Raw genomic sequence first — 23,292 nt, 5'->3', positions numbered from 1 at the left:
GACACCAGGTTGTGGTCAAGGAAAGTGCAGCATTTATCGCAGGGCGCCAAGCAAGGAGTACAGGTGGCTAATGCTCAAAAGGCCCGAACTCCCAATGGCTTCCAGGGAAAGGTTTTTAAAGACAGGGTGAGGGAGAGGGTTGCAGGGTACGTGATCAGCTCGTGGACACTCTTCCGATTGGTTGGTGGGGAGGTAATTGGGAGTCGGCATTGTCAACCTTCTGGTTCCAACCAATCTGGGGTCTATGTGCTTGCGGGCAGCATGCAGTGAATTTCTCCCACCTGGTGGGGGTTTCAGTATCTGCAAAACAGCTCAAAGGACATGACTCAGAATATTATCTATAGCCCTTGAGGAGAAACTAAATGTCCTTAACTTCATTTAATGGCTAAACTATTATTATTTTGTCTTGCTCGACTGTTTTCCTTTGTTGCTGCATTTTCTCACTTCTCTGATTAAATTTATTCTTTGGAACTTGAGGAAGACCTAGGAAGCGAAAGTATTCCTAACAAGCAAGAGGCAAGCAGAGGACACTGGGGGGGGCGGGGTCTGTCCAGGGAAGTCCCCACAGGGTCCTGCTCAGTTACACCATTCTACTACAATTTGCAACCATCTCATAAATGATCATGACAGAAGTGAACATGATGAGCATAGACAGAAAAGTTAATGTCTTAGAAGCACTAGCATTTGAGTTATTTGACTACATTTCCGGTTGGATTTTACATTTGTGTAATTAAAAGGGTTTGCTAGTGATTCAACCAAAGCAAAAAGTCTATCTATGCCCAAAGTAAATTCCAATCTTGGCCCCCTCCATAGGCACAGACTCTGAGCAAACCAGGATCTACATCCCATGGGCCCATTTCTGAGGCTGGGAGCCTGCAGTGGGGCCTCCGGGCTGCGGGTGGCGACAAAGATCAATTTCCCTGCACTGCCTTTTGGGTCTGGTGCTGTGTGAACAATTAAATTAATGCCTCCAGTATGTGGTATCCACTGTGTGTCAGTCCCTCTCCCTGTGACAGCGACGCTGCAGTGAATCATCCTCTCCTACACTCATCCCCGCTGACTCCCTTGGGACACCCTTGCCCAGACTCTGGTCATAGAATTAGAGTGACAGAGGAGGCTGGCAGTCTGGAGTTTCAGCACAGGCTCTTTTATACAGGACTGTTTCCTGCAGTCGTTTTCTGAGGGCCCATCACTCATAGAACCTGAGACGTGCAAAATAGCACAGTCACGTGAGCCTGTCTGCTCAGAAGACTGCAGACTTGGGTACCTCCAAGATAAGTATTTTCCAGACTGGTTCCAGGGGACACTATTCCAATGAATGTTCATGGGTTTATGGGGAAAATGGATTGTGACAGTTAATTTATGTGTCAGCTTGGCTGAATTAAGGGATGCCTGGAGAGTTGGTTAAACATTATTTCTGGGTGTGTCTGTGAGAGCGTTTCTAGAAGAGATGAACTTTTGAATCAGTAGAATGAATAAAGGAGATAGCTCTCACCAATGTGGGTGGGTATCATCCAATCCACTGAGGCTAAGGATCGAACAAAAATGCCAAGGAAGGGTGAATTTGCTCTCTCTTTTCTTGAGCTGGGATGTTCATCTTCCCCTACCCTTGAACATTGGAGCTCCTGATTCTAGGACCTTTGGAGTCCATGATTTGTACCAGCAGTGCCCCCTGCCACCACAGCACCCCTGGTTCTCAGGCCTTTGGACTCAAATTAAAGTATACCACAAGCTTTCCTGGTCCTCCAGCAGATTGACTGTGAGGCTTCTTGGCATCCATAACTATTTGAGGAGACATACACACACACACACACACACACACACACACACACACACACACACACACACACACATATATATACACATATATATATGTATATGTGTATATATATATATATATATATCTGGAGAGCCCTAATACAGTTATCTCTGATCTTTTCTCCTATATGCTTCTCCCTGTTTACTCCGCTTCAGCCACATCAAACTCCTCACTGTTTTCCAGAGACAAATGCTCCAGGCCTGATACCACCCCAGGGCCTTTGCACTAGCCTTCTGTCTGAAGTCTCACGTCCTCATTGAAGGCTCCTCTGATCACTTCATTTATAACTGCAACATGGACCCCCTCTCTGAATCTCAGCTCTCCTGAGTCCCCTCTTGTACTATCACATCCTAACACAACTATGATTTATTATTTATTTATTATTCTGTTGACAAAAAATGAATCAGTCGTCAATCTAAAAAAGAAATGGAAAATTTTACTTGAGCCAACCTGAGGGTTATAACCCAACAGACAGTCTTTCAGAAAGCTCTAAGGAATGTTCCAACCATCAGAGGTCACAGCACAGTGATACACATTTTTGAGATAAAGGGTTACACGTCACTGACAGTTTACACAATCCAGATCTGCACGTACAAAGCGAGTGGTGGGTCATCATGACCCCTTACGAGATTAAGAAGGAATGTTATCTCCTAAGGAGGTCTGGTTAATGCAGATGCACAATGCACACTAAAGGGGAGGGAGGAGGCCTAAATGGGCAGAGGAAAATGTTCTGTTAAAATTTTTCTTGTCTTGCCATAAAATATGAATTTTATTTCATCAGTACTTCTTCCCTTCTCCTTCCACTAGAATGCAAGTTCCACAGGGCGGAGGTTTTTGCCCATTTTGTTCACTTATATTTTCTGAGCACTTACAAGTTTTTATGACATGCGTCAGACACTCATCAAAATTTGCTGAACAGATATGGGAATAAATGCACAAGTAAGTTGGGGAACTATTGGTTAGTCAGGTCACCATGGGGAACAGTCCCAGAAAACTCCAATAATAGTCCCCAGATGGTCTGATTTGGAGGTCAGGCTCTATGGAGAATAGCATGAGGACACTGGTACAGATTTGTCAGGAAGGACTGTGGCAGTGGGAGGGAGTAGTGGAGAAGGGTCTAGTTTCCAGAAGGAGAGCTGTTGGGGGTGGATGGGGCCTCAGGACTCCCAGACAATGTCTGAAGCCCTTTGCATGGTGTCTCAGTTAACTCTTGCTGTGTAACAACCAATTCCAAACTTACCAACTTAAAACAACAATTTATTACTTTTCATGATTCTGTGTGTTGCCCCCAGCAATATTTATTATGATAAAGGTACTTATGCTATTCTTCTGATGTTTCCTTCTTTTTTTTTTCCCCTCCTTCCCTTCCTTCCATGTGTATTTACTGAATCCTACTTTACATTGTGTGTGAGGAGATACATGTAAGGTTTGACTTCCTAGTGTAGGAGAACAAAATTTACCACTCCCACATGTCTTTTTGGCGTGTGGATTACTTTGAGCTGAAAACAATCAAGGCCAAAAAGATTCTAGAAGAAACTTTGACCTTCCCCCTAACTGCCTAAAAGAATGTAGGTAAAGGACTTATTCCAGGAAGGGAGCTGTCACCATAGATAACTATAGTATGAACTAGGTGTGTAGACAGGGAGGAACCTAGCAAAGTCTGCTTGTTAAAATTCCTCTCTGTGTCCTATTGTCTCTGCCTGGCCCAGCAAACGTTTATTTACCAACACATGCTTTTCCATCTCCATGTGAATTGCTTTCCTCTAGTATGAACTAGGTGTGTAGACAGGGAGGAACCTAGCAAAGCTTGTTTGTTAAAATTCCTCTCTGTTTCCCATTGTCTCTGCAGGGCCAGCAAACATTTACCAAACATTTGCTTTTCCATTTCCATGTTAATTGCCTTTCTCGCCTTTGAAGCCCCAAACCACTCTCCACCCCCTCAACATCCTCTTTTGTCTTTAGCTGAAGACAAAAGGTATTTAAGGTGAGGGTTTTGGCCATTTTGGTGAGTTACACAGGTTTCCTGGGTCTCTCCCATGTGTACTTGTTGTTAAACTTTTGTTTGATTTTCTCCTCTTAATCTGTCTCATGTCAATTTAATTCTTAGACCAGCCAGAAGAACCTAGAAGAGTAGAGGAAAATTTCTTCCTCCCCAACGCGAGCCTTCTCAAATTCTTACTTCCTTCTTGCTCTCCAAACCCCTGAATTCAGTGTCGAGCACACAGTGAGAGCTTAATCAATGGCTTTGAATGATTCGAAGCAAACTGCAGATGCAAAGAACATTTTCACCGATATCCTCAAGAGTAGCCTGACCCTCATCCAAGACTATGTCCCCTTCACATCGTACAACTCTGAGGATGCCGTTCACACTGTAGACAATTTGGATTTGTTTACTATGTTAAATTATAACTTGCCCCCAGAGCACCAGAGGTTCTCAAATGCTCTTGATCACTTACATCAGGGACAGCTAGTGAAAAATGATTCCCGGGTCCACACCTCCAACTGGCTGATACAAAACTATGCGGTTGAGGTATTCCTGAATTTCTAGGAAGCCTCTAGTTGATTCTTAGGGAGACTCTAAGCATCCCCAATGTATACCGAACTTCCTTCAGCATCAACTGCACAGAAATTAGATCCCAGTCAGAGTACACGACACTCTGTATGTGTATGTTTCCATGACCAAAAAGGAATAACTAAAACAGGAAGTTGAGAATCAAAACATAAATCTCCTGTACAAAAATATGTGCCTCAAATGTGACCCAATATGTCATTTTATGCTCAGGCTCATTAGTCATGGAAGATGGAAAATCATCCTCATTATGAGAGGCTGCTCATCATTCATTACTTCCCCATATGCCCTGCGAGACAGGGGAAGTGGGTGATCAGCATGGAAATTCAGGAAAGCTTGGTTAGGAGAATTCACTAGAATAGACTCCACTGGGGCAGGAGGTGCTTTGTCCCGGCAGGGGCATAGATTGTGGGTGACGGTTCAAGGCTGATGTTACATCCTTTCCTGTTCTGGAGGTCGGGTGTCTCCCCTTACTGTGTTGTCCTTGGGTACACTTTTGCTGTACCTTGTAGGTGGAACTTCCTAGGCCTGGCCAACCGCTTAACCATAGGGATGGTAACTCCCGCCCTGAAGATATCCTGACAAGGGAATATGGGTGTGGCAGAGCCCATTCTTACTCACCCCCAATGCTCTGCAGGCAGCAGGTGAATGCTTGTCCCTTTGTCAACATTCTTATTATATGGCACCAGACTGTGAGCTCCTAAGGGACAAAGACTTAGACATTTTCATTTCCATATGCTCATAATGAGTACAAAGATGCTGGAGTCACCTCATACAGTTACGTAGCTTTTACCCCTCGGCTCTAGGGCACATCACCCACATTTCGATATCATACTCTTTAATATTTATTATGACAATGTTATGGCAGTTGGCAATAAACTGCCTTGTACTAAAAAAAAAAAAAAGTATTTCCAATGACTTTCCAGCTGATAAGAATAAAATCAGGAAAGGAAACCTTTTGCTAATTCACTCCAAGGAGCCACAAATAGCTGCAGCAAAGGGTACAAAGAAAGAGAAAGAGGCAAAGATGTGGCTTAGAGGAAAATAGGGTCCAGATCATGAACTTCATTATGGCATGCTAAAAGCTTGGTTTCCAACAGGAGGTCCCTGCAGATGACTTCAAGCAGGGTAATGACACGATCAGATTTGCCTCCTAAAATTATTGCTTCTGGCTGCTGGCTGGGGAATGGATGTTGGCACAGCCTCTCAAGTGGTTTTTCCTTGCTCCAGCATTGCTCTCCTCCAATCCAGTTGAGAGATGAGTGTCGAATGATTGTTGCAGGGGATTTGAGAGAAGTCGATGGATTTAAGGAAAAGGAAGAAGGTAGGGTCAATAGATTTGGGTGATTTATTGTATGCAGAAGGAGATTGACTACCAGATTTCTAGTTTTGGTGTCTATTAATGAATGCTTCTACTGATGGGTGGTGATTCTATTGATGGAGGGTGATTCCATTTACCGACAAAAGGGAGAATGGAAGAGAAGGTGGCAGTCTGGGGAGAAAGAGAATAAGATCTGCTTTTGACTCTGTTGAATTTTGAGGTGTCTATAAACATCCAGGTGGAGGTGTGAAGTGGGCAGATCTGGAGTTTGGGAGAGGAATTTGGAATGGAGATATAAATTTCAGAGTTTTTGGCATAAAGAAGATAATGGAACTGAGGGGGGTGAATGAAATGGGGAGAGAGATTAGTTTAAAAGAGAAGATGGTCAGGACAGAAAGATGTGTGAGAATCAGGCAGAAGATTCAGAGGCTTCTGGAGGCTTAGGAGAGGCCTTCAGAGGTAGAAGGAGGACCACGAGACATGGAGTATGGATGTCTCGAGAAAAGAGGGTTCAAGGTGAGAATCAACAGTATCAAACTAACAGCACATCAAGTCTGGTCAAGTTTGAAAAATGTCCATTGGATCTAGGAGCTAAGACACCCTGGAGAGCTTTCAGGAAGAGGGTTGTGCAAAAGTGAAAATGAAGGGTCTTCAAGAGTGAGTGGAAGGTGAGAAAGAGGAGGCCGTGGGTAGAGATAATTTTTTCAATAAATTTGGTTGTGAAGGGGGAGAGAGAGATAGGGGTGTAGCTAGAGGGAGACATGGGTCTAATGGAAGAAATTTTCAAGATGTGACAGGTTTAAACAAGCGTAAAAGCCGATAGGAAGGAGTTAATGAAGAAGGACAGGCTGAAAAAAACAGGGTGGGTATGCAGTATGGGTTCTTGGGTATTTGCATGGGCTCTGGAGAAAATCCATCTGATTTTAAATTTCTACTCTGCTCTTTCTCATCTGAGTAAATTGAATGAAATAGACATACTCAAGTTCCTTTTAAAATTATAAATGTCTCAGAGTCTTACGCTTTTACCTTTCCATAATGCATCAGAAACAAAAGCGCCAATGACCTTCTTCAGCCTTAACAAGAAATGTTTTAGATCTTTATACCATTTAAGGATCTGGAAGTGCTTTTTCAGCATTATTTCTGAGGCAACTGTTTCATTTATCTCTTGTTGTGAAATAAACCATCCTGAAACTTAGTGGCTTAAAGGAGAAAAAAAAAGGAGACAATATTTTTTCTGCTGTGAGTCTGCAACTGAGCAGGGCTCGGGGGGAACCTCTTGTTTCTTATCCACCCAGTATCAGCTGGGGGAGCTCAGAGGGTGGGAGCATCTCCACCATGCTGGGACCTCAGTGGGGCTGTCACCCAAAACACCTTTGCATGTCCTCTCCATGCTGGTTGGGCTTCCTCACAACATGGTGACTGGGTTCCAAGAGTGAGTGTCTTGGGGGAGAGTCAGGCAGAGGCTGTATAACTTTCGATGATTGGCTTTGGGAGTCACTCAGCATCACTTCTACCACATTCTGTTGATTAGAAGTGAATCACTAATGTCAGCCCACATTCAAAGGAAGGAAAATTAGACTCTCCCTCTTAATGAGAAAAATCCCAAGGAATATGTTGGCACGTTTCAACACAACAGCAACACATTACCAATTAAAATAACACAAGGAAAGAGGAAGAGGCAAAGACGTCTTTTTCTGGCTTACTTTTTTGGGGACGTAACAACTTCTGAAGGCTTCCGTGTTGTATAAGACCCTTTTGTCCAAATACTACTTGCAAGGGCATATTTACTTTGACTAAGAACAGAAAAGTTGGAGATAGTAATGAATATTCATACGGCTCATAATACACAGAAAACAAAAGTGATAGTCTTGTGGCTGTCCTCAATTGAATGTTTCTCAACATGGATTCTTTGAATTCGTTTACGATGCAGAACGATACTCTCTCCCATGGAAGCTGTGAGGGAAAAGGAACGCCTCAGGTATTGCTGAGATTTTTTGTTTGTTCGTTATGAAGACTAGCCCTGGAGGGAATATTATTCGTATGATAAGCAAACAGCAGGCCTTTGGCTTGATTTTGCCAGCAAAAATGGGAAAAGGACTAAGCAGAATTTTATTTAGTGTTGGTGGATATAGGGGCATAAAGTGTTTTTCTCCCACCGTGGGTAAACCTGGACAAGTGAAGGGGGTGTATACTAATAGTGACCACCACATCATAGCTTTTTGGAAGAAGATTGCGTAAGCTAATGCCCCAGTCCCTTAGCATGGGGCCAGGCACATAGGGTGGCACTAAATGATAGAGAATTACTGATGAGGTGAGGACCTTGCGGAGACTAAATGGGGTGGTACCCAAAGCAAAAGTATAGGGACTGGCCTCGGATGAGAGTGGGACCCCTGCTTCTGTTGGATGAGAGGAGAGAAGAAAAGAATAAAGAAAGATTCAACAGGTTTTAAAGTGGGCTGATGGGCAGTTGAGAAAGTCTTCTGCTATTTTGCTTCTGTTACTTTGCTGTAAGTGAGAGATGCGGAGGTAGGGTAGAATACTGCCGAAAGCGGGGATGATTTCCTGTGGAGAGGGAACAGCCGTCAGATTACAGAGACACTGAAGGGTTGCTAAAGCAACCATAACGGTCAGTTGGTTTTGGTCATCAATGTGCATGTTCTCTTGAGGTGCTCACTGACTTTGGTGCAGGATCTGAGAGGGCAGATATTGGACAGATCCAGAACTTCGCCAGACAGCGCAGTGAGAGGGCAGAGGGGCCAGGCAGCGGGGAGTAGCGACCAGAGACTGTCAAGTGAGGGGCTGGAAGGAAGTGAAGACAGGAGGAAACGATGGAGCCAAGTTGAGTCGGTCAAAGGATTAGAGATCTCTGGTGGCTGGAATATGCAAACAGTGGGGAAGCTGGAGAGAGAGAGGAACAGAGAGAGAAAGAGAGGAGGGAGGCAGAAACAGGCCATAGAAATGGTCTGTTGTGCTCAGAGAACAGGAGCTTTGAACATTTTAGAGGTGAAGAGGTTAAGAGTGATGATAAGGCACAGGGTGTGACTCTGGGGGTGGATGGAAAAGAAAGTAGAGGCGGAAGTGACTGGGTGAAAAGGTCAAGGGGCTGAGAGGTCATGGTGTTGGTCATCCAAATGGGCGTCAAGGTCAAAGAGGTTTAGGACAAAGAGGAGGGCTTGGTTCCAGGTGCCAAATGTTTAATACGTGGAGGGGGCTGACCAGGTCAGTAGCTGAAAGCTACAAAGAGAGGTATAGGATGGTATAAACATCAAAGGGCTGGGGTTTTTGTCTGTTTGGGTGGGTTGTTCATTTTACAAGGTTGTTGATGCCATATTGTGATGTCGGTGGAGAGGTGACCCGATGTTGGCCCCAACTTCCTGCCTGGGAAATATCTGTGTGTAGAGGCATGAGTTGTGTTTCAGGGAAAGCATGGTCTTCAGAGGACAGCCAGGTTTCGGCCAAGGCAAGAATCAGGGGAATATTTAGAAAAGAGAATGAAGAGATAGAGTCATTCATTTAAAAAATAACCGTTGAGCCCCTGCTTTGCATATGATCCTGTCTGAGGTGTTGGAATGTATTAAGGAATTTACATTCCAGTGGCAAGAAATGGAGAAGAAACACAAAGCAAATACATACTGAATATAATTTTGGTTAGTGAGACAAGCTGTAAAGAAAAAAAAAATAGGGCTATTAGATGGAGAGCAAAAGGTGTACAGAGAAAGTGGGGATTTATTTGTCACAAACTGTGTGTCTCTAAAGGGAATGGAGGGTTTAGTGGGAGTTGTGTCAATGCTAAACCCAGATCCATTTTATTGGATTAATGCTTGCTAGAATAAGTAGCTTTGCGGTACAGCAGATGGAGAAAAGCACCTTAGGGTGTGCAAACCATCACTGTGGGATATGAGATTTGCAAAATAACTGTCAGCGTTTTCACAGAAATTATTTCCCATGTGGCCTCCTGGAGACGTTCCGGCCAGTGCATGACCTCTCCTACCTGCTTGACCTCAAGGCCAATGACAGACACTTGCAATCCCTGCCCATGGATCCCATGGGTCACCGAACTGTGGGGCTTGGAGGCAGCCTCTAGGACAGTCTCAGTTTGCACGCAGCTCAGGAGGCGATGGAGTAAAGGGAAGGAGCTAGCATTTCAGACATGACACTCATTGAGGCCTAGAGGAGACAGTTTTAGGGCAAAGAAAAGGAAGTTTACTTTATTAGGCGTTAGTAAATATAGGAGATTTACTTTTTGGATCAATCTCTAAATAAGGTCAAAGGAAGACCAGGAACAATACCTAGGGAATAGAGCTCTAACTTATTGGTAATGGGAACTGGGGACTTTGGGGAGGGTGCCCTCCGTCCAGGTGACCCAAGAGTATCTGCCCTGGGCTCCTGTGATCCTCTCTGGTGCCCTGATTTGCCAGGGCATTGGAAATGTCACTCAGGCCCAGATCGGTGCCCCCATCTTTGCCTGATTTTCCTTTTTCTTGAATCTTACAGTCTTATATTTCCTGATTCTCTCTTCACCTGTGCCTCTCCTTGAAATCCCAAGGGAGGTATATTTTTCTGGTTAGTTAAAGACTTACCTTTTTAAAATGACTAAATTAACTGATTATTGATTTATTTATTCCAACTTTTTGAGCTCTTACTCTTTTAAGGTACTATTATAGAAAAGAGAATTGAAGATAAAAGTGTTAGAGTTCATAATCCAACAGAGAGAACAGATCATTTTTTAGATGACATTGCAAAATAATAAGTGCTACAGGGAACTATATTCAATATCCTGTGATAAATCATAACGGAAAAGAATATAAAAGGAACATATATATATATGTATGTATAACTGAATCACTTTGCTGTACAGTAGAAACTAACACAACATTGTAAATCAACCATACTTCAATAAAATAAATTAAAAAAAAAATAAGTGATGAAATGCTGGTTTGCCCTTTATGTTACACTTTCTCTTTCAGGCATCTCTTGGACTTCAACCATCACTTACAGATCTTTTTCTCTAGTTCAGTCTTCTAAATTCCAGGTGTGTAAATCCAGCTGCCGACTGGACACCTCCATTTGGTGTCTCATCCACATGCAAACACTACACAACTTAAGTTGAATTAACCATCTCTCTCCACTACCCTCAGAAACGATCTGTTCCTCCTTCTTCTTGTATCTTCTTTCTCAATAAAAGGTTCTAGTGTCCCCCCGTTATCTAAGCCCCAAAATAAGAATATCCTTGATCTCTATTGTCCTTCCAAATTCAAGAGTCATGTCCTTCATTCAGTAGTCACTAAGTCCTAGTGAATTTACCTCCTAAATATTTCCAGGGCCTTCTGTCCATCTTGATGGTCATCATCATAGTTCAGACCCTTGTCTCAGCATCCTTGAGTTACCTGAGGCAACTTCCTTACCAGCCTCCTGACCACAGCTGGCTTTGTTTTACACCTTGGTCCACACTGCTACATCTGGATGGTATGGTACCTTTTCTTCAGTGGCTCCCATATGCTTTTAGCACAGACAAGATCCCTCATACTCTGGGCCCTGCAAATCCCCCAGCTCATCTCTCAGCTGCCCTCCCAGCTCTCTGCACACGCAACGGTTACCGTCCTTGTGAACCTCTCACAGGTCCTCCAGGACACTGTTCTCTCTCACAAGATGTCTCTGCACAGCCAGCTCCTCCTGTTTAGAAAATCATTCCTCTTCCACTTCCCTGGCTAATATTACTCATACTTTGGAACTCAGCTAAGGACTCAACCCTTCAGGGAAACAATGTATAGCCCTATGGCCAGATTAAACATCCCTTTTCTATGGTCCAATGAGACCCTGGATCACCCCCATCATAGCACTTGCCAAACGACTTTTTAATTGTGAGCCTCTTCAGTTAATCTGCAAGCAACCTAAGGGCAGGAGCTGGGCCCTATGAGTTTTTGAATCTTCAGTGACTGTCTTGTAGTAAGTGCTTCATAAATGGGTGATAAATGAGTAAATGAAAGAAGAGAAAGAATGAATGAAAGGAAGAGAGAGAGGAAAGAAGAACAAACAAAAGAGTGAACAAAAGAAAGAAGGAAGAAAGGAAGGGTGAAAGAAAGAAAGAAAGAAAGAAAAGGGAGGGATGGAGGAAGGAAGAAGGAAAAAAAGAAAGACAGGAAAGAAGGAAGGAAGGAAGAAAGAAAGAAAAAGAAGAAAAAAGAAAGAAAAAAGAAAGAAAGAGGGACTTCCCTCGTGGTACAGTGGTTAAGACTTCATGCTCCCAAGCTCCCAATGCAGGGGCCCCAGGCTCGATCCCTGGTCAGGGAACTAGATCCCACATGCATGCCGCAACTAAGAGTTCGCATGCTGCAACTAAGGAGCCCACCTGGTGCAACCAAGTAAATAAATAAATAAATAAATAAGAAAGAAAGAAAGAAAGCTAGAAAGACAGAAAAGGATGGTGAGTGCATAGAAATGAGGAGAAGCAGGAACTAAACCATACTGGAAATAAGAAGTGAAGGCTTCAAGGAAGAGGTGATGTTTGAGCCAAGTGTTGAAGTAAAAGTAGAATTTATCTAGGCAGAGTTAGGGCAAGAAGAATGTTAGACAGAGCCAAGAACACATGCTAAGGCAAAGAGGCCAGGGAGATGGTGGACTGTTGATTTATTTGGCAGGATTCAGCTGCAGGTCAGAGAAAATACTCCAGCTGATTTAGTCAGGAAATGCTTTCATATGAAGGATTGGGAACTTTCAGAATCAGCTGGAGGACTAAAGGAATGGCCTTTGCATTAGGCATCCAGGAATAATGGGGAACATTCCAGAACTGGCTTGCTGGGGGCACCGTCATCTCTGCCACAATCGAGAAGATGCTGTCACAACTCCTGGCTCCAACTCACACCACTTGAGCCCAATGCAGGGGTCAGAAGGCAGTTGCCGTGGCTGTCAGCTCCAGAAACACGGGGGCTCACCCGTGATCTGGAGACCAGAAAGCCACCCCCTGGAGCATTCCTAGCTTGCTAAAATCTGCAGTGAGAGAATGGGTGACTCGCCCCAAATAATGCATTCTAAATTCGGGTCTCCCGTGGAGGTGTCAAGTCTGGCAGACTTGACATCACAGCGAGTCTGAGAGATGTGTTTTCAGCTTTCCAGGCCCTGCAAGGACAAGCTGGAAAGAGGGTAAAAGATGAGGCCCAGGAGCCAAGCTACCACGTTCACTGTCCCTTCCCATGCCTACGGACTCATAGTAACCAGATGTGGTCCACGCATGACCTTGGAGAGAAGGCAAAGCTCTTCGCAGGGCGGTTGCCTCCCACTCCCTTCCCCGCCTCTGGCTGTGCAGGCTTTGCAGGGCCTTATGCCCACAGTAGAAAGCTGAGCCAAAGCACTCGTGTTCTTGTCCATTGAAGCCCATGCTCCTTCCTGGGTTTCCACGTTGCAGCTTGGAGCCCAGTTTAGCAACAGCATGTGTGGGGCTTGTGCTCGTGTGGTGGCAGACTCACAATGACAAGTCTGATATCCTCTTATTGGGGGTGTAGTCAGCAGAGCACTGGACCGAAGGAAAGGGGTGGGCAGCAGTCTTGCCCCACCATGAACTCTACCCTGCAATAGCTCTGTGACTGTGGGCAAATTACTCTGACCTTCCAGATCTCATTCAGCGCTTCATGTCCTCAAGATGCTCACCCATAAAGGAAGGGATTAGAATAGCGGCAGCTGCCACCACTGCCATGGATAACTTGATGCTTTCTTTTAAAAAAAAAATTTATTGAAGTGTAATTGATTTACAATGTTGTGTTAGTTTGTGCTGTACAGCAAAGTGAATCGGTTATGCATATACATATATCTCCTCTTTTTTAGTTTCTTTTCCCATAGAGGTCATTACAGGGTATTGAGTAGAGTTCCCTGTGCTGTACAGCAGGTCCTTATTAGTTGTCTATTTTTTTTTTTTTTTTTTTTTTTAGTTGTCTATTTTATATACAGTTGTGTGTATATGTCCATCCCAATCTCCCAATTTATCCCTCCCTTCCACCTTTGCCCCCTGGTAACCATAAGTTTGTTTTTTACATCTGTGACTCTATTTATGTTTTGTAAATAAGTTCATTTGTACCATTTTTTTAGATTCCACATATAAGCGATATTATATGATACTTACACTGAGTGAAGTAACAACGCTTTCTGTGTCTTTGCGTTACTCCCTCAAATTCAAAGTTCTCAGTCGGAGCACCCAGCCGTCCCCTATTTAGTCATGTGCCCATCCCCTCACTGTCCTGGGAAGAGGAAAGGAGTATTTGGTTCTTTCAAATTATGAAATGGAAAGCAAAACCCAGACACTTCCTACCCAGACAAGATCGGTGGGGGATTTATCCCCAGTGGGAAGCATGTTTAGTTGGTGGATAGAAAACAAAAAAGTAGCTATACTACAGATGCATTTTTAAAATAGGAATTATCCATTTTACCCTCCTCCTCCACTGATATCCTTAAAATCACAAGTTAAATGTGAAAGCTGTATTTGTTTCTATTACATTTGAGAATAAACACATAATTATACCATTGAAATATAGAAATATATTCTGAGAGGGACTCCCCTGGTGGTCCAGTGGTTAAGAATCCACCTTCTAACCTAGAAAAATGGTACAGATGAACCGGTTTGCAGGGCAGAAATAGAGACACAGATGTAGAGAACAAACGTATGGACACCAAGGGGGGAAAGCGGCGGGGGAGTGGTGGTGGTGTGATGAATTGGAAGATTGGGATTGACATGTAGACACTAATATGTATACAATAGATAACTAATAAGAAAAAAAAAAAGAAAGTTCTTCCTAAAAACAAAAAAAAAAACACCCACCTTCCAATGCAGGGGACACGGGTTCGATCCCTGGTCAGGGAACTAAGATCCCTCATGCCGCGGGGCAACAAAGCCCGCGTGCTCCTGAGGCGTCACAATGGCGGATCCCACATGCCACAGCAAAAGATCTCGAGTGCCGCAACTAAGACCCGTCACAGCCAAATAAATAATAAATAAATATTTAAAAAGTTGAGACTAAAAAATTTATATATATATACATATAAATGTGTGTATATATATGTATATATATATAAATTCTGAGATCTGAAATTGTCTCATGGACGGCCAGTGAGAGCCGTCATGCATTTAGTGACCCCAAATGTCTGCACGGCAGGGGGGGTGTTGGCAATAATAGTGTGAGAAGCCAATCATTGTTGACAGGTCCGTCTTTATCAGCCAGGATCTATGGGAAAAGTAATGGAAAGGGACTCAGACTAGCGGAAATAGAAAAGTAATGTATTGAAAAACGTATCAGGTAGTTTCCAGAAGTGACAGGAAGGTTGGAGAACGGGCTCAGAAAACAAGCAGAAATCAAGGGAGGCTTTTTTTCTGCAGGCGTATGGGGGGTGGGGTGGGACAAACTGAGGAAAAAAGAGCCAAGAAAGGATAGAGAGAAACGCCCCTCACAGGGGAGGGAGCATTCTGCTGCAGCATTCTGTTCTTTCCTTAAAGCTGGAGATATTTTGTGGTTAGATGCATCCATATTCACACCACCAGGGGCTAGCTGAGTCCTGTTTCAGGAGAAGCAGAAAATGCCAAGATGTAGTACCAGGACAGAAGCCCGTCAAGCCAAGGGCTGGATACGGTGGGAGACGGAAGAAGTGGGTCCTGGTCTTAATATCGATGAAGTTGGCCCAATGGCTGGCCTTGAAGGTGCTGTGTCGAGCACGTTACCTTGGGGCGCCTCACATCAGCACTTTCAGAACCCATCTGTGTTTTCAGCCCACTCAAGATGGCGGTTCTCTTGCTCTCTGTACCTCCCCTGCCCGACCAGTGCCTGCTTCACGCTCACCTGTGTACCTGCGTACTTAACACCAGGCCCCAGCTAGTGACAGTTTATCAAAGGGGTGGTGAGGGGCGTGCCCCTCGCCAGGTTTCCCTGGTAACTAATGAGCTAACCTGATGTCAATTCCCCTATAACTGGCCATCTCCCCATCCCCGTGGGAGCAAAGACTGCCACCATGTCCTTCCTCCTTCTGAGTACAGGGTGCCTAACAAGCTCAAAAAAGCCAAGTTTTAGTGCTGCCAGGAAGGTCCAAACAGCCTGTGAGGAGGAAGTGATGGCAAATGGCTGGGCCCTCAGGAAGCTTTCCAGGAGGAAGCAGCATTCTGTGTGGGCTTTGAGGGTCCACCAGGATTTCAACAGGTGAACATAGGCAAGAAGGAGGACGTGGCAGTTTGAGGGAGCAAAACAAACCAAAGGAATGGGGAGCGGGGAGACTTCCAGAGACAGGAAAGAGAATTCCCTGATGGTCCAGTGGTTACGACGCCACGCTTTCACTCCTGAGGAACCGGCTTCGATCCCTGGTTGGGGAGCTAAGATCCCACAAGCCACCTAGTGCGGCCGAAAAAACTAAAAATAAATTTAATGAATTACTTAACTTAGAGACAGTGAAGGGTCCATGTGACCTGTGTGGGAACGTGTGGAGGGGTCTGAGCAGGTGAGGAACCTGCTGTGAAGACCCGGGTTGGCCGAATAAGCAAGACGGTGTCCTTTTGCAGGCAGAGGAAGGCAGCCACATTCTTAGCCTGAGAGTGCATTGGGGGCAGGAGGCTTCCTGTGATCAGAGCTGTGATTTGAAACAACTCTTCACGGACTATTGAATACCTCATGGCAATAATTTTTTTTAATTGGGGAAATCCCCTTGTAATTTTGACAAAGACCTTAATAAAAATAACAAGTTCCACCTATTATCACCATTACTTCATAAAAGAAAGGCCCTTTGCACACCCCTCTCCTCCCCCAATGAGAACTGCTTGTCCAATATACTGTATGATTAGAACTGCTTGTCCAAAGTATTGCAATAGCACCTTTTGAACTGAAACCCTTCCTCTGCCTGTAATCCATCCCTGGCTCCAATCGGCCTTCTATACTATTGCCAGATCTTTCAGAACAGTCGTTTCTACGTATTGGTTCTCAGACTAGTACCAAATAAAATGAGAAGAGTGAGAGCCCTGTACTTGATGTTTAAATGTGTTGGGGTACTGCTGACAGCTCTGCTTTTTGAGAAGGGCTGTCTTTTCTTCTGAGAACATATTTTATGTGGGAGGAGGGTGTAAAATTCGCCTTTATTTTAGTTTTTTTTTGCGTTTCAAGCCATTAAGTTTTTGGTCATTTGTTATATACAGTAGTAATAGGAAACGAATACAAGAAGGGTGTGTCATCAATATAAACAGAGTAGTCTGAAGGGTGGAGCGGAAAGCTGACAGATTCTGTTTTGGGCATTCTGGATGTCATATGTAGGGTACATTTTATTGGGAACATGTCCCTCCAACAGCTGGAACTTCAGGGATGGAAAGTAAGGAACAGCAATATTTTGAAAGGAAGACAAGTGGATAATCCCTATTTGTTGAGTACCTACAAGGTTTCTGGTTCTTTCACTAAGTTACGGTATGTAATCCTCACGGCATCTTGGAGGTTTATTTTTTTTTAACCTGATTCTCACAGGTTAGTAGCCCAGATAAGTGGCCAGAGGTTAGAAAATATGCTAAAAATTACTCAGCTAATAGCAGACCGAAACCAGCCTCACCTCTGGGTCCAATCTGATTCCAGATTGTGTGATTTTTATCATTCATTATGCGTTGTTATGGTTCTGCAGCAGTTCGGAGGAAGGAAGTCAAGGAAGTTCCTGACAAATGTCTTAATTGGTCTCAGTAACACAGAAGATGAGGTCCCCAACAAGTAATTTCAGGGTTAAGGAGTCACTTAGAGGTAAGTTCAGAGCAACATTAATAGAAGCAGAGACAACTCTTTGGTTTCCTGAAAGTGATGCTCGTTAGAAGGAAAGTTTCTTCATGTCATGAGGTCATAGGCTCCAAGACCAGTGGGTGTCATGGATGATGTTGATAGTGACTCACTATGTGTTGGCCCAGGACACGGAGGAGGCAGAAGCCTGGACAGTGGCTCACCGTTCTGACTCCTACCCCTACAGTGATCTATTCCTGGGCCTCCTCACTGCGGCGGCAGAAGGAGATGTGTGAAGGGATTTCCCCAATGTCTGAGGGCTCCAAGGGATTTCCAGAGCTGGACTCTTGTTGGCTCAAGGAGCTGGGTGTTCCACGCATCATACACCTCCCCTGGCCCAGAAGGTGCCGCGCTAAGTTGGGAGCCAAAAGACTTTGGTCTTGGTCTACACCAGGGGTTCACCGCCTGAGTGCACAGCTAACATTTGTTGGGCATTTAGCATGTGTTAAGAGCCTAATGAACAGGTTTTCTTTGACCTCTATTGTATTGATGAAGAAACAGAAGTTCAGAGAAGCTCAGCAACTTGTCCAAGGTCATAGAGCTTGTGTGTGTGGCCAAAATCTAAAATCAGGTTTATCCAACTCCAGATCCCATATATGATCCATTTTGCTATGAGTTCAACATGATTCAGATTTGGAGAAACTCTCAATCTCAGTGAGGAAACAGATGGAATTGCAATTTACTATAACACAGTAGAGCAGTGTGGAAATAAAAAGAAGGGCAGGGAAGTCCTGGAAAGAAGCTCTAACCCTGATGGGGAATGCATCAGGAACACTCCTCAGAGGAGGTGGCCTTTGAGCTCAGGGGTAAATGAGTTTCTGGACAGAAGAAGGGCATTCTGGGTAGAAGGAGTATTACACAGACATGAAGATGGTGGAAGTGTTTGGCAAGAGTGAGTAGGCTGGTGACCACAATGATGAGTCAAGAGCCTATGGCATCAGGAGCTACTGTTGGTATGAATGACGGCTGGAGAGCCTGTGAAAAGGAAACCCCTTCCAACTGAGTCCTAAAGCCCTGCTGGTTATACATCGTCCCTCATGAGAACAGAGTAGGTGAACATTTGGGTATACTTATTATTCTCTTCAGGAATCACTATGTTGCTCATTTGGTAAGTGCCAGAGTAACATTTTTGGTGAGATTTGTTTGCTGAGAACTGTAAACTCTATACACGGAGTCATAGGCTTCTCAGTTTGTTACTGATACAATATGGTCATCCAATCATGACGCACAGCTATCTGCTCAGAACTTGTTTAACATAGAGGGAAATTTGCATCCTAGTTCCATATCTTCTGAGAACTGTGCATCTCAGAAATCTCCTTCTGTTTTCTGAGCCTCTAAGATGACGTAAGAGTGTGTTATAACCATTTATCATGTTTGCTACTCAGTCTTTAAGATTAAACATTTTAAATTGTTGCATAATTTTCCATAAATGTAACATTATTATTATTATTTTTAGAGTATAATTACTTTACAATGTTGCGTTAGTTTCTGCTGTATAACAAAGTGAATCGGCTATACGTATATATATATCCCCATATCCCCTCCCTCTTGAGTCTCCCTCCCACCTTCCCTATTCCACCCCTCTAGGTGGTCACAAAGCACTGAGCTGATCTCCCTGTGCTATGCAGCTGCTTCCCACTAGCTATCTATTTTACATTTGGTAGTGTCTATAGGTCCATGCCACTCTCTCACTTCGTCCCAGCTTACCCTTCCCCCTCCCTGTGTCCTCAAGTCCATTCTCTACATCTGGGTCTTTATTCCTCTCCTGCCCCTAGGTTCTTCAGAACCATTTTTCTTTTTTAGATTCCATGTATATGTGTTAGCATATGGTATTTGTTTTTCTCTTCTGACTTACTTCACTCTGTATGACAGACTCTAGGTCCATCCACCTCACCACAAATAACTCAATTTCATTTCTTTTCATGGCTGAGTAATATTCCATTGTATATATGTGCCACATCTTCTTTATCCATTCATCTGTCAGTGGACACTTAGGTTGCTTCCATGTCCTGGCTATTGTAAATAGTCCTGCGGTGAACATTGTGGTACATGACTCTTTTTGAATTATGGTTTTCTCAGGGTATATGCCCAGTAGTGGGATTGCTGGGTCGTATGGTATAACATTATTAATTAATTTTCCTTTTTTGCACATTGAGGTCTCTTCTAATGTTTTGCTCTTTTCATCCATGCTGAAATAATCATGTGGTTTTTATCCTTCAGATTATTTTCTGTTGAAAGAGTCCCTGAAATGGGATTAAAGGATCAGAGTCATGATTTTTTTTTTGGATACATGTCACACAATCACCTTCCGAACAATTTTGAACAATAGCTTGTCACCATCATCAGATTTCACTGCACCATCACCCATGTTGGGAAGTGTGTTTTCCTGATTTTTGCTAATTCGTCAGGTGTAAATACCTTATTTTATCTATGATTTCCTTGTTAATGGTGGAAGCTAAGCATTTTCTATATTTCTGTTTTGCATCTGATTTCAACATTTTGTAAAATTTCCTTTGCTCGTTTGTCTACTGGAATTTTAATATTTTTCTTTCAAATTTGTATGACTCCAAAATCAAACATGAGAAAATAAGCTAAGGTCTCTCTTGGAAGCCACAGAAATGAAGGAATGGATTAGGAAACAAAACAGTAAGGGGATAGGGAAGAAAGATACAAAATAATACCTGAGGGTTTATTTTCATTTCTGAAGTTTCTCCAGAGTAGTGATTCTTAAGCTTTTTTGAGATTATACATCCTTTTGAGGTATGAGTCCTTATTCCCAAGATGAACCTGACCTATTGCATAAAATTGAAATTGAAATGAGTTTATGGCCCTCAGGCCTATACACAGACCCCTCTTAGGTTGGGATCCTTTGTTTTGTGATAACTGCTTTAACTAAAATGTTCATTTAGTTATTGCTATTTTTAGCTATCTTAAAGGGCTAAACTGTTATGTTTTGTGTTAGAAGGTTAATGTTGTAAATAAAATTCAATGTGGTCTTTATTTCTTTTCCTTTTTCCATTTTTTTTTTTTTTTGAGAGTTTTGAGGTTATTGCTGGGTGGACTTCAAATCCCAGATGGGAATTTGACCTCACCATTCAGACCTCCAACTTTGGATATAAGATGGTCCCAGTGATGTGGGAACCTCAGAGTCTGAAACAAAGATAACAGATTGAGACTCCCAAAGACTTCAGATTTATCAGATTCAGAATTTTAAATAACTACTTGTAAAATATTTAACATAAAAATGGAATCAAAAAGTGAGCAAGAGACAAAAATAACAAATGATCTGGCAGTTTGGGGAAATAAATTGAGCTTTTAGAAATAGTAAATGTAGTTTTTAAAATAAAAACTCAGTGAGTGAGTTTAAACAGCAGAATGAATGACTAACTAAAGAAGAATTATTGCACTGAAAACTCCAGTCCAAAAAAAAAAAAAATCGCACAGAACGCAAAACAAGGAAACAGGGCAATTCAATATATGACAGACATGTTAAGACACTGTAAGCATAGCATGAGAAAGTGTAACATACATCTAATTACAGCCCCTTAAGGTGGAAATAGAGAGCAGGGAGAAAAACAATACTCAAAACGTTAATATCTTAGAATATTCCAGAACTGATAAATAAGTGAATCCACAGATCCAGGAAACAAAGCTCATAAAAAGACATATAAATAAAGATACACACATAGATACATTGCAATGAATCTGTAAAACACCAAAATTAGAGATTATTTTTCCCGTAAACTGACAGCTGACTTCTCCATATCTATGGAAGCAGGAAGACAGTTGAATGCCATCTTCAAAGTGCTGAGAGAAAATTAACCATTAATACAGAATTGTGTACCTATTGAAACTATCTCTCAAGAAAAAGAACACAATAAAGATATTTCCAGATAAATAATAAACGAGCTTACCACCAATTAGCCCTCATTAAAAGAATAGCTAGGGACTTCCCTGGTGGCGCAGTGGCTAAGAATCCACCTGCCAATGCAGGGGACACAGATTCGAGCCCCGATCCGGGAAGATCCCACATGCCGCGGAGCAACTAAGCCCGTGCACCACAACTACTGAGCCTGCGCTCTAGAGCCCTCGAGCCACAACTGCTGAGCCCACATGCCACAATTACTGAAGCCTGCGCACCTAGAGTCCACGCTCTGCAGCAAGAGAAGCCACCGCAATGAAAAGCCCACGTGCCACAACGAAGAGTAACCCCCGCTCGCCGCAACTAAAGAAAGCCCACACGCAGCAATGAAGACCCAACGCAGCCAAAAATAAATAAATAAAATAAATAAATTTATATATATAAAAAAAAGAATAGCTAAAGAGTGTTTTGAAAAGAGGGAAAATGATCCCAGAAAGAAAGGTGTAATTAGATTTTTAATAGCTGCTATAACAAATTACCATAAACTTAGTGGCTTAGAACAACACAAAATTATTGTCTTCCATTTTTCTACGTCAGGATTCTGAAAAATTCCAGGTGTCAGCAGGGCCGCTGGTGGCTCTAGGAGACAATCTGCATCCTTGTTTTCTCCATCTTCTAAAGGCTGCCCGCATTGCTTGGCTTGTGGCCCCTTCCTCCATCTGCACAGCCAGCAATGGGGGTTGGGTCCTTCTTATATCATATCACCCACTCTTCTTCCACTTTTAAACACCCTTGTGATTACATTGGGCCCACCCAGATAATTCAGGATAATCTCCCTATTCTAAGGTCAGCTTATTATCAACCTTCATTTCCCCTTGTAACGTAACAGATTCACAGGTTCCAGGATGGAGATATCTTTGGGGCAGGGGGCATTTTTCTGCCTATCACAGGACATCTGGGATATAAGTAAGGATTGTGAGCCAAGAAACCAGTAAACAGGTAGGAAAATCTAAACAAACCTTGTCATGTCTGTTAAAAAAAAAAAAAAACTAAACTAAATGTGGGTTAGAGGGCTTCCCTGGCGGCACAGTGTTTAAGAATCCGCCTGCCAATGCATGGGACACGGGTTCGAGCCCTGGTCTGGGAAGATCCCACATGCCGCGGAGCAACTAGGCCCATGAGCCACAACTACTTAGCCTGCGCTCTAGAGCCTGCGAGACACAACTACTGAGCTCACGCGTCACAACTACTGAAGCCCGCGTACCTAGAGCCCGTGCTCCACAACAAGAGAAGCCACCGCAATGAGAAGCCCACACACTGCAACGAAGAGTAGCCCCCGTTCGCCACGACTAGAGAAAGCCCGCGCGCAGCAACAAAGACCCAACACAGACAAAAATAAATAAATACAATAAATGTGGGTTAGAGAAAGGACAGAACTAAAATGCCATTCTACAGTAGGCTGAGGGGGAGATAGCTGAACTTAAACGTGCTCATAAATCCACATATTTGGGGGGAAGGAAGTTTAGATATTTATTACCTCTGGACTCTGGAAAGTAAAATATTCACGGTAAAATGTCAACAGTACTACTGAAAGAGCAGAAACAGAGTATGTAACTTCTAAACCAATAGGGGAGGGGGAACTCGAATAAAAAAAATAATACCTCCCCACCAAAAAAAGGCAAAAGAGGAGACATAAGAAGCATTGGAAAAGGGCTAAAATAGAAATTTTAAAAATTAAGGTAGTAGGGCTTCCCTGGTGGCACAGTGGTTGAGAGTCCGCCTGCCGATGCAGGGGACACAGGTTCGTGCCCCGGTCCGGGAAGATCCCACGTGCCGCGGAGCGGCTGGGCCCGTGAACCATGGCCACTGAGCCTGCGCGTCCGGAGCCTGTGCCCCGCAACGGGAGAGGCCAAAACAGTGAGAGGCCCGCCTACCACACACACACACACA

General features: G+C 43.4%; 1 protein-coding gene and 1 long non-coding RNA gene across 2 annotated transcripts in view; one reads left to right on the top strand and one right to left on the bottom strand.

Annotated features, from left to right (window-relative positions):
- The window catches only part of LOC102975470 (interleukin-36 receptor antagonist protein), a 42,111-nt gene extending 18,837 nt beyond the window's left edge, over positions 1 to 23,274 (top strand). Inside the window, exon 5 of the transcript XR_008618791.1 lies at positions 23,144 to 23,274. The gene's annotated coding sequence lies outside the window, so the exon portion shown is untranslated. The remainder of the gene's footprint in view (positions 1 to 23,143) is intronic.
- Positions 16,841 to 23,292, bottom strand: part of LOC129392615 (uncharacterized) — a 7,750-nt gene continuing 1,298 nt past the window's right edge. Inside the window, exons 2-3 of the long non-coding RNA XR_008618792.1 lie at positions 20,162 to 20,272; positions 16,841 to 19,723 (exon numbers count right to left, since the gene is read on the bottom strand). This is a non-coding gene — a long non-coding RNA (uncharacterized lncRNA). The remainder of the gene's footprint in view (positions 19,724 to 20,161; positions 20,273 to 23,292) is intronic.

The sequence above is a fragment of the Physeter macrocephalus genome, chromosome 12, assembly GCF_002837175.3.
Source record: "Physeter macrocephalus isolate SW-GA chromosome 12, ASM283717v5, whole genome shotgun sequence".
Classification (NCBI taxonomy): domain Eukaryota; kingdom Metazoa; phylum Chordata; class Mammalia; order Artiodactyla; family Physeteridae; genus Physeter; species Physeter macrocephalus.
This window is presented reverse-complemented; position numbering and strand designations above follow the sequence as displayed.